Genomic DNA, 8,502 nt, shown 5'->3' on the forward strand with positions numbered 1-8,502 from the left:
ATATTACACAATGAGTACTTTTCGTTGGATATTGGATAATAACTCTTGAGGTATCTTAATATGTTAGTCACTTTAAAAAGTTTGTTTTATAAACCCGTGATCTCACGTGTCTCATGACTAGTATGTATGTATGTATGTATGTATGTATGTATGTATATATATATATATATACACACACATATATTACATATATATATTATAAAATCCGAATTTTTCAGCATTTCGAATTTTTCAGCATTGTGCATTGGTTTCCGTGCCTGATGTGTGAGCTTATGTTGTAGGGTTCGTTGTTACGATTCCAAGGATGTGAATTACGTGTCAAACGGATTTATAGATTATTTTATATGAAATATTCTATAAATTAATTAAATGTAGAAATAAACTAATTATATAAAATAATACTAATGGGTAAAAGAAATAAATAATAATATTTATTAGTTTTGTATAATATTTATAATATAAAACTAATTATTTGTAAATAAAATTCAAGTAATATTATTTATTAATAAATAAAGTATATAAATTAAATTCATAATTTATTTCTAAATGAATAAATACTTATATTTAATAAATTAACATTTATAATATGAATTAATTATTATGTAATGAGGTTGTGAATTATTTTTTATATAATTAATTAAATACTTATGATAAAAGTAAATTAATAATTAAATAAATAAAACTTATGGTAAAGATTAATTTAATTTTTTATGACATGCTTTAATTAATATAACACTTATGATATAGTAACATTTAAAATAAAAGAACTTATGTTATAATTAATATTTCATAATTAATTTAACATACTCATGTTATAACTAATATTAATTAAATATTAATATTATATGTGATTATATCATTTAAACTTATTTTAATTTAATTAAATTTATTTAATGTAAGTAAACTTATAATATAACTTATATTATATCAAATAAAATTGTGATAAGTGATATTGGAATTTAGTATACATAAAATATTAAAGTTGACTTAGGTTGACTAGAGTTGACTTTTAGTTGACTTTTCAGTTGATTTTATCATTTGACTTTCGTTTGACTTAAGTTGATTTTCTAAATAAGGAATCCTTTTAAATAAGGGAACTTCTTCGAAAAATAGAAACTTTCTAAAATAGAAACTTTCCTAATATAGAAACTTACTAAAATGGAAACTTACTAAAAATAGAAAGTACGCGTAATACTCATTCAAATCTTTTGTCACATAATTCCAAAGCCACTTCAAGCACTAGGGCTATCGTACATTGACTTGACATAAGTTAGATATATCCTGACCTACTTTTACTAATTAGGTTGGAGTCTAGATCATCTCTGATCTCTATTATTCTTATATCTGTGAATTATCTTCAGTGCATTCTAAGGTGAGATATAGTCCGATTTTTTTTACTATTTTAAATTATTTTTGGGATGAGAATACATGCTTTTCGTTTTTACATGTTAGACACAAGTAATCAAAAATGATAAATTATTCATCTGTGGGTTGTACGAAAATATAACTTAGCTTGGTAACTTGTAACTACGGACTCTGCACCGTAGACGCGAATCCTATTGATAGATCTATCGGGCTTGATCGCCCTATTCATTCATAGTCGCGCTAGTCTTCAAGGGAATGTTTAGTACTTCGTAGAAGATACACATGTACATTGTATGGTCCATAAAAGGGTAGATAAAACGAGTTAAGGTGGGTTGCCAGGTGCTCACGGAATAGATGTAATAATATTTTTAAGAAGTTTCTCAAAATTAAATCTCGTGGCCTGAATTTTATTCAAATTGCTATACTAAACCTATATCTCACTGACATTTTGATGTTGACTTTTACTCGCATGTTTTACTCTCTGGTACTTAAGTGATTAATTAGGTGCTTCCGCTGGCTAGAGAGTCTGCATACTGTGTCGCAGATTTTATTATTACATTTATCAATTATTGCATTCAATTTTCATACTATTTATCGTTATGGTTATCGGTTGACATTTTGAGTTAACATTTATTACATTTGGTTTGTCTTTAAAACTTACACATATTTAGTTTTCCTTTTTGGGAAATCTATTTTCAATAAATGCATGCAATGTTTATTTAAAAATATTCATATAGTGTCTTCGAGCATTGGTTGTAGGGAACTAGGACTTGCATTAGAGTGTCTTCCTGAGTCATATGATGTGTTAGTAAGTCCAGACTACAATCCAGTTTTAGGATATTAAGTGATATAGCAAGTGGAAATATATGTGCCTATTATATTTATATGAAAAGATGTTCTAACATAAATTGTGTTCTAATTATGTGATTAGATGACTATCCCTCGCCATACTTTCTTGAGTGATTCTGGTACGGACGATGATTCCGATGCTTATGCTCATGCAAAGGGTGCTCTCGCACTCTACACTGATGATGAGGCGTCTTCCGAGCCTTTGGGACATCCTGAGCCCAGAGAGGATGAGGATGATTCTAACGCTGAAGATCATCCTTGGGTCGCTTATCTCGACTGAGAGGATTCTAAGGAAGAAGAAGATTCAGAGGAGGAAGAGGATTCCAAAAAGGAAGAGGAGTCTGAAAAAGATGAAGAATCTTAGGAACCACACCTTATTGTGCCGAGTTCTAAAAACTCGATTTTTCCTGTTACTTTAACAGAGTCACATAGTGTTGTTCACCGTTGTCCTACTACACCATATGACTAGTGTTGCCAAGACTTCACCATCCCCTGCTGATGAGGTTGGAGAGTTGAAAAAGATTGTGGAGAAATTGTCGGCCAGAGTTACGATTTAGAGAAGAAACACAACGCCACAACATCTGTTCATAGAGATTATAAACGCCTCAGGCATAGTTATGTTGATGTATTAGATGATTTGAATGCTCTTAAGTCATGTGTTATGCCGAGCATACTTAGTCTAGAGCGAAGGTTTCTGGAAAGTGATGATTCTGATTGATATAACTTAGTATTATTATCTCTTATTGTTGATGGTTACTTTGTTTTGGGTTATGACTAATGGACGTGTTTAGTCCTTTTTTTAGACCTTACTATTCTTGGATCTTATCGTTTATTTTTATATTTTGTATATTATGTTATTCTTATTTCATTTATGTGTGAATTCGTTTGACGTTACTATTATTATGGCGGTGAGTCTATAAAATAATATGTAAATCGAACTTAAAATACTATATAACGCTGTCATCCAAGATTCTTAGTTGTGTATGGCGGTTAGTCTATAAAATAATATGTAAATTCGTTGCTTATAATTCATTAACTATAAATGGATTTCGTTGATGTGAACTTATGAAGTTATGTCAAAATGAACGTATGAGTTAGGGTAATATAATGACCGGGATTATGTTACGGTAACTCATATAGAAGTTCTGACATAGTGACATAGGGGATTAGAAACGATACAAAGAAAAGTGTAATTTGGTAATTACGACTTAAATGCAATCATTTGATAACTAATGTTTGTAACCTATTATTCGTGTGTACACCCATTATTATTTAACAATACAAAAGCACAGTTTAGACCTACTCACTTTCACAAACCACTACTAATCATTTCTTATTACCACTACTCTATTATTTACCACTACTTTCACTACTAGTACTCCATTACTATTATTTCCCTAACAATACTACGCTAATATTACTTACTACTATCCTTGATGATATCTACCGTCGGTCACTAATACCAATCACTAATATTGACCACTCATATTATCACTACTTGTCACTATCCGGGAATTCTTGCTAATTACTACGCAATACTATTCGTTGCTAATATACTTTTATGGCGTTGCTTTCATTGGCTCTAACTCGGTGTACCACCTTCTTTTGAAGGAAACATGTCGGATAAAGGACTGATTGATGCTCAAATTGAAGAACTCATTAATCGACAAGTGACCGAAGTGCTGACTGCCACTGTACTTAACGGCAATACCGAGAAATTTTGTCCCAGGCAAGAGCGAATGAGATGGGAGAATGAGCTTTTGGGTTTATGAGTAATCGGAGCTAACATTGCTAGTTATAATGTCCAATTCAGAGAACTATCCATATTGTGTCCGCGATTGGTCACACCGGATAGTGTTGGCATCGAGAGGTATGTGTCAGGTTCGCCTAGTGAGATACTGGTTACGTTGCTGCCCATAACCCAACGTCAATCCTAGGAGCCATTAATATGGCGACTAACAGGATGAACTGGGACATACAAATGAGATAAAAGGAGTTGCCTACTATCCTGAAGAGGGTAAAGGGAAAGAGGAAGTGGGATAAGGATCGCACTGGTAACATTACTCCAAGTTCAAGCAAGATACTAGGAATGTTTCGCAACTATGAGAAGGGATCTATTTCCAAGACTAACTCCAAGCTCAAGAAACCGTTGTGTACGGGATGTGAGAAACACCATGTTGGCTGTTGCACTGTGAAGTGTAGGAAGTGCAATAAGATGGGCCACATAGAGAAACATTGTAGAACTACCTCCTGTAAGTGTTTAATTTGCGGTCAGATGGGTCATCTTCTGAAGGACTGTCCGAAAGGGAAGTAGGATGTTGGACCTTCCAATGCTGGAGCTTATAATTTAAATAGTATTCCTATATTAAGTGAAAATGTGTGATTATGTGTTAGGGCGTTCCTTTGTGTAACAATTATATTCAATGAATCATCTCGATTTCCTAACCCACAGTTATATATTCGTGTTTCCAAATCCAAATTCTTCTATGTGACATTCTATGTCAATGGAAATAATTAAATATTATTATAATTTAATTCGTGTATTATTAGTCTTCTCGCGTATCATAAATCGCGTGATGTTCTAGATATTCGAATCGAGTTCATTTATCGTTCGGGTCAAGGTCAAAAGGTCAAGTTTTTTAGTTGGGCCAATTAGGCCCAATATAGTCGAATCATTTTGATAGCTCAATGGGCTAGTCCTAACTTTTTCTACTTAAAATGTATTTAGCCCACTTTGTAATTTTAAATAAATTAAATATATGTTTATAGATAATGTATAATTTTAAAAAAAATATTTAAATGTATATATACATATATTGGCCGAAAGTTAAAAAAAATATATTTTTAGTTGCTTTTATTTAATTTAAAAATTAGCCAAGATCTTAATTAATTAAATTTGTGAATTCTAAATTTAGGATAAAGTTTAGTTTTAGATAAGTTAAAAAAATAAAAACTAAAATGATATATGTATGATATAATCAGCCGAATAAATAAATAAAAAGTAATTTATTTGATGACTTTTTTTCCAAGATTATCTATTTTTGATTTAGTTTTAATTTAGGATAATATCAATTTAAATAAGGGAAATGGTTACACGATATTTAAAAATAAATAAATAAATAAATAAAAATAAAAGAAAACAAAAGGGTCGGTCAACTTAAATGGGTAAGTCCCATGTTTGTTGCAAAATTCGATTTACCTCATTATATTTGATTTTATCTCATTTATCTTTCCAAGCAACAAAAATGTCAATTTTCTCTCCCTTTTCTTTCTCTCCCATGACTTCACCACCATCACCATCATCTTCATCATCTAATTTTGATATCCTATTCATAATTGTTCAATTATCAATGAAGTTGATTAATATATTCGGGTTCCTTGTAACGCGATCTACACATCTATCTTTTACGTTTATGGATTTGAGGTAGACATAAAACTCCATCTTTTTCAATTCTTCATGAATATTATGTTATTTTGCTTTATAGTGCTTGGATATAATTGTGGTGATATTTATATAATTAAAATATGTTAAAAACACGATTTTTCGGTTAATTAAAATCCAGATAGAACTGAGTTTTCCATTTTCGGGAACTGTGCCACGATTTTTTGATGAAACTTTGTTGCTCATCGTGCTCCTCTTAATGAGTAGTGCGATTTTCTTTTAGGATTCTTATTAAACGGACATATAGAACTCAAGATATGAATTTTTGAAGTTTACATAAATTAAATGTATAAAATAATAATTAGAACTGATGTTACCTCAAAATTAGTGACTGATTTTGACTGATTTCACAAGTTCATCATGTCGGGATCGATGTTGTGACTCAAATATATAAAATGCATTAAAAACGGATGTACGGATCAAAAGATATGATTTTTGCAAGTTTTAATATATGTATATTATAATATCCGAATTTTTCATAATTGTGCATTGGGTTCCATGCCTGATGTGTGAGCTTATGTTGTAGGGTTCGTTCATACGGTTCCTGGGACGTGAATTACGTGTCAAACAGACTTATAGATTATTGTATAGACTTAATTAAGCCCTCGGTCCCTAAAGTTTTATCTTTTTTTCATCCTTGTCCCAAAGTATTTTTGTTTCATCCTAACCCTTAAAGTTATGATATGGTTTCATGTAGGTCCCCAGTTAACGGATTGAGTTAACGGCAGTTAACCATGAGGACCTGAATAAAACCATATCATTACTTTAAGGGTTAGGATGAAACAAAAATACTTTAGGGACAAGGATGAAACAAAAATACTGTAGGGACTAAAGGTGTAATTAAGTCAAGCGGGAACGACATGTTAGGGATACGTCAACCTTGAATTATGAGGTTGGGTTCAAGTGTTACTATTCATGTAGTATAGTATTAAATGACGTATTCCCAACGTCCAGATTACTATATAAAGGAGACAGTAACATGAACTAACAGTAAACTCTAGCTCGATCAGCTAGTAGTTAATGGCCCGTAAAAGCCGCCGTTCCTCTATTAGTGTGTTGTTTATCTATTTGCTGTTATGCGATTGTGCTTAGCTTGATGCTATATACCTATAACTGTTAGGATATTACCATCCACTTAGCTTTATGTTAACCTCCCACAGTTCCTCCCTTGCAGGTTAAGCTTTACATGCTATATTTTTGGGCAGTGGTTACTTTTTGGAAGTGTTTGACAAGCTTACTCCGATAACTGTATTTTGATATATTATAATATGTGATCTGGTAATAACGTAACACCAATGCTGATGTAATAACTATGTTTGGTCAATTATGTAACTATAGAGGTTTGTATTTATAATAGGTTTCCGATGTGTTTAAAGAAAAAGGTACGGTGTTACAGTATTTGGTCTGTTACGGGTGGTTGGCTATTTGCTTGCACAACAATTCCCACATGGGCTGCCTTTTGAGTTATTTTTGTCAATGTCTTTTGGCTCTATTATTTGAGGCAACAACAATCGTCGATTTATTGGCGATTTGACTGCCGCTTAGAGCCTAGATTGAATCCTAGACAGAGTTAAAAATTCAAGAAAATTTGATTCTACCATTTCCATGGTGTCTTGTTTTTATTTATTTTTATCTTATTATATTTATTTATTTTGTTTTATTTTATTATTTTAAGACTCGACATCCCAACCCGATACCATGAGCATGATCCCCGAGACTATCCATTCCAAACCGAAGTCAAATATCCAAAGAGCTAAATCCACCAAGCCTAAGCAAATTTATAGCATTCTAGTCGAACTACTAGAAATCCTCCAATACATCCAATGGGTACCTATAAAAAGGTAAACAATGAGAGGGATAAGCTAATGCTTGGTGAGTGCAATACTTATATGCATACGTACATAACCTGCTTCCAAGCACAAATAAAAACAAATCCGCATACAAGCTAGCAAAGAAACCACATGCTTACAAAAATCCACATACAAGCTAGCATCGCAAAAGCAAATAAACACAACATAATATGCTACATTGCTACACAACAAACACACAATAATATGGTTAACCATACCCAATAGTGTTAGTCATCAAATGATAAACACTACCAAGCACATGCGCATGGCCGCGAAGGTACCTTCTGGATGGCACCGCCATGTACATACGAATGTGGTCGGCGAAGAGTGTATTCGTTGAGTGACACTCCCCACATCTAAAGCAAAGTGTGGCCGCCGAAGAGTGAATAACACTCGCCACAACTAAATCCGTAATCGTTGTCACGAAGAGGGAAACCTTTTGGTTATCACTCACCACCTTACACCGAGTGGCCAACGAAGAGTGAACCTTACAACCGAATGTCACTCGTTACATATCATGTGGCAAACGAAGAGTTACTCCTTTCGCCCGGTGTCACTCGCCACTTCACCTACAAGCAAACAACTTATATACATGCACATATAAATACTACCCTCACCTTGGAGCCCACGCGAAATCACGAGTATGTGCAACCACCGCCATCACGTCCGAGCAAGAAACTACCTATATCACACATAGGGACAATATACACATAAATATAAATTCTTTAAAAGAGAATTCGACTCACCTTGCTCGTGAAACCCGCCCATTAACACCTAATGAGCATAAACCAATTTACCACTTCGAGTGGTAATTCAACCCATACTAAACGGTACAATTTAGCCCAAATTGTACACGATTCAAAATCGACCAAACCTATGTCCCGACTCATAATCACCAGATTTAAGCCAAAACAACACAACCCATTATCACTATGAGTGATAATTCAACTCACACTAGCCAGCACACTAGTTGGACACCAAGAAAACCCCAAATAG

Source organism: Rutidosis leptorrhynchoides, chromosome 11 (genome assembly GCF_046630445.1).
Source record: "Rutidosis leptorrhynchoides isolate AG116_Rl617_1_P2 chromosome 11, CSIRO_AGI_Rlap_v1, whole genome shotgun sequence".
In the NCBI taxonomy this organism is placed as follows: Eukaryota; Viridiplantae; Streptophyta; class Magnoliopsida; order Asterales; family Asteraceae; genus Rutidosis; species Rutidosis leptorrhynchoides.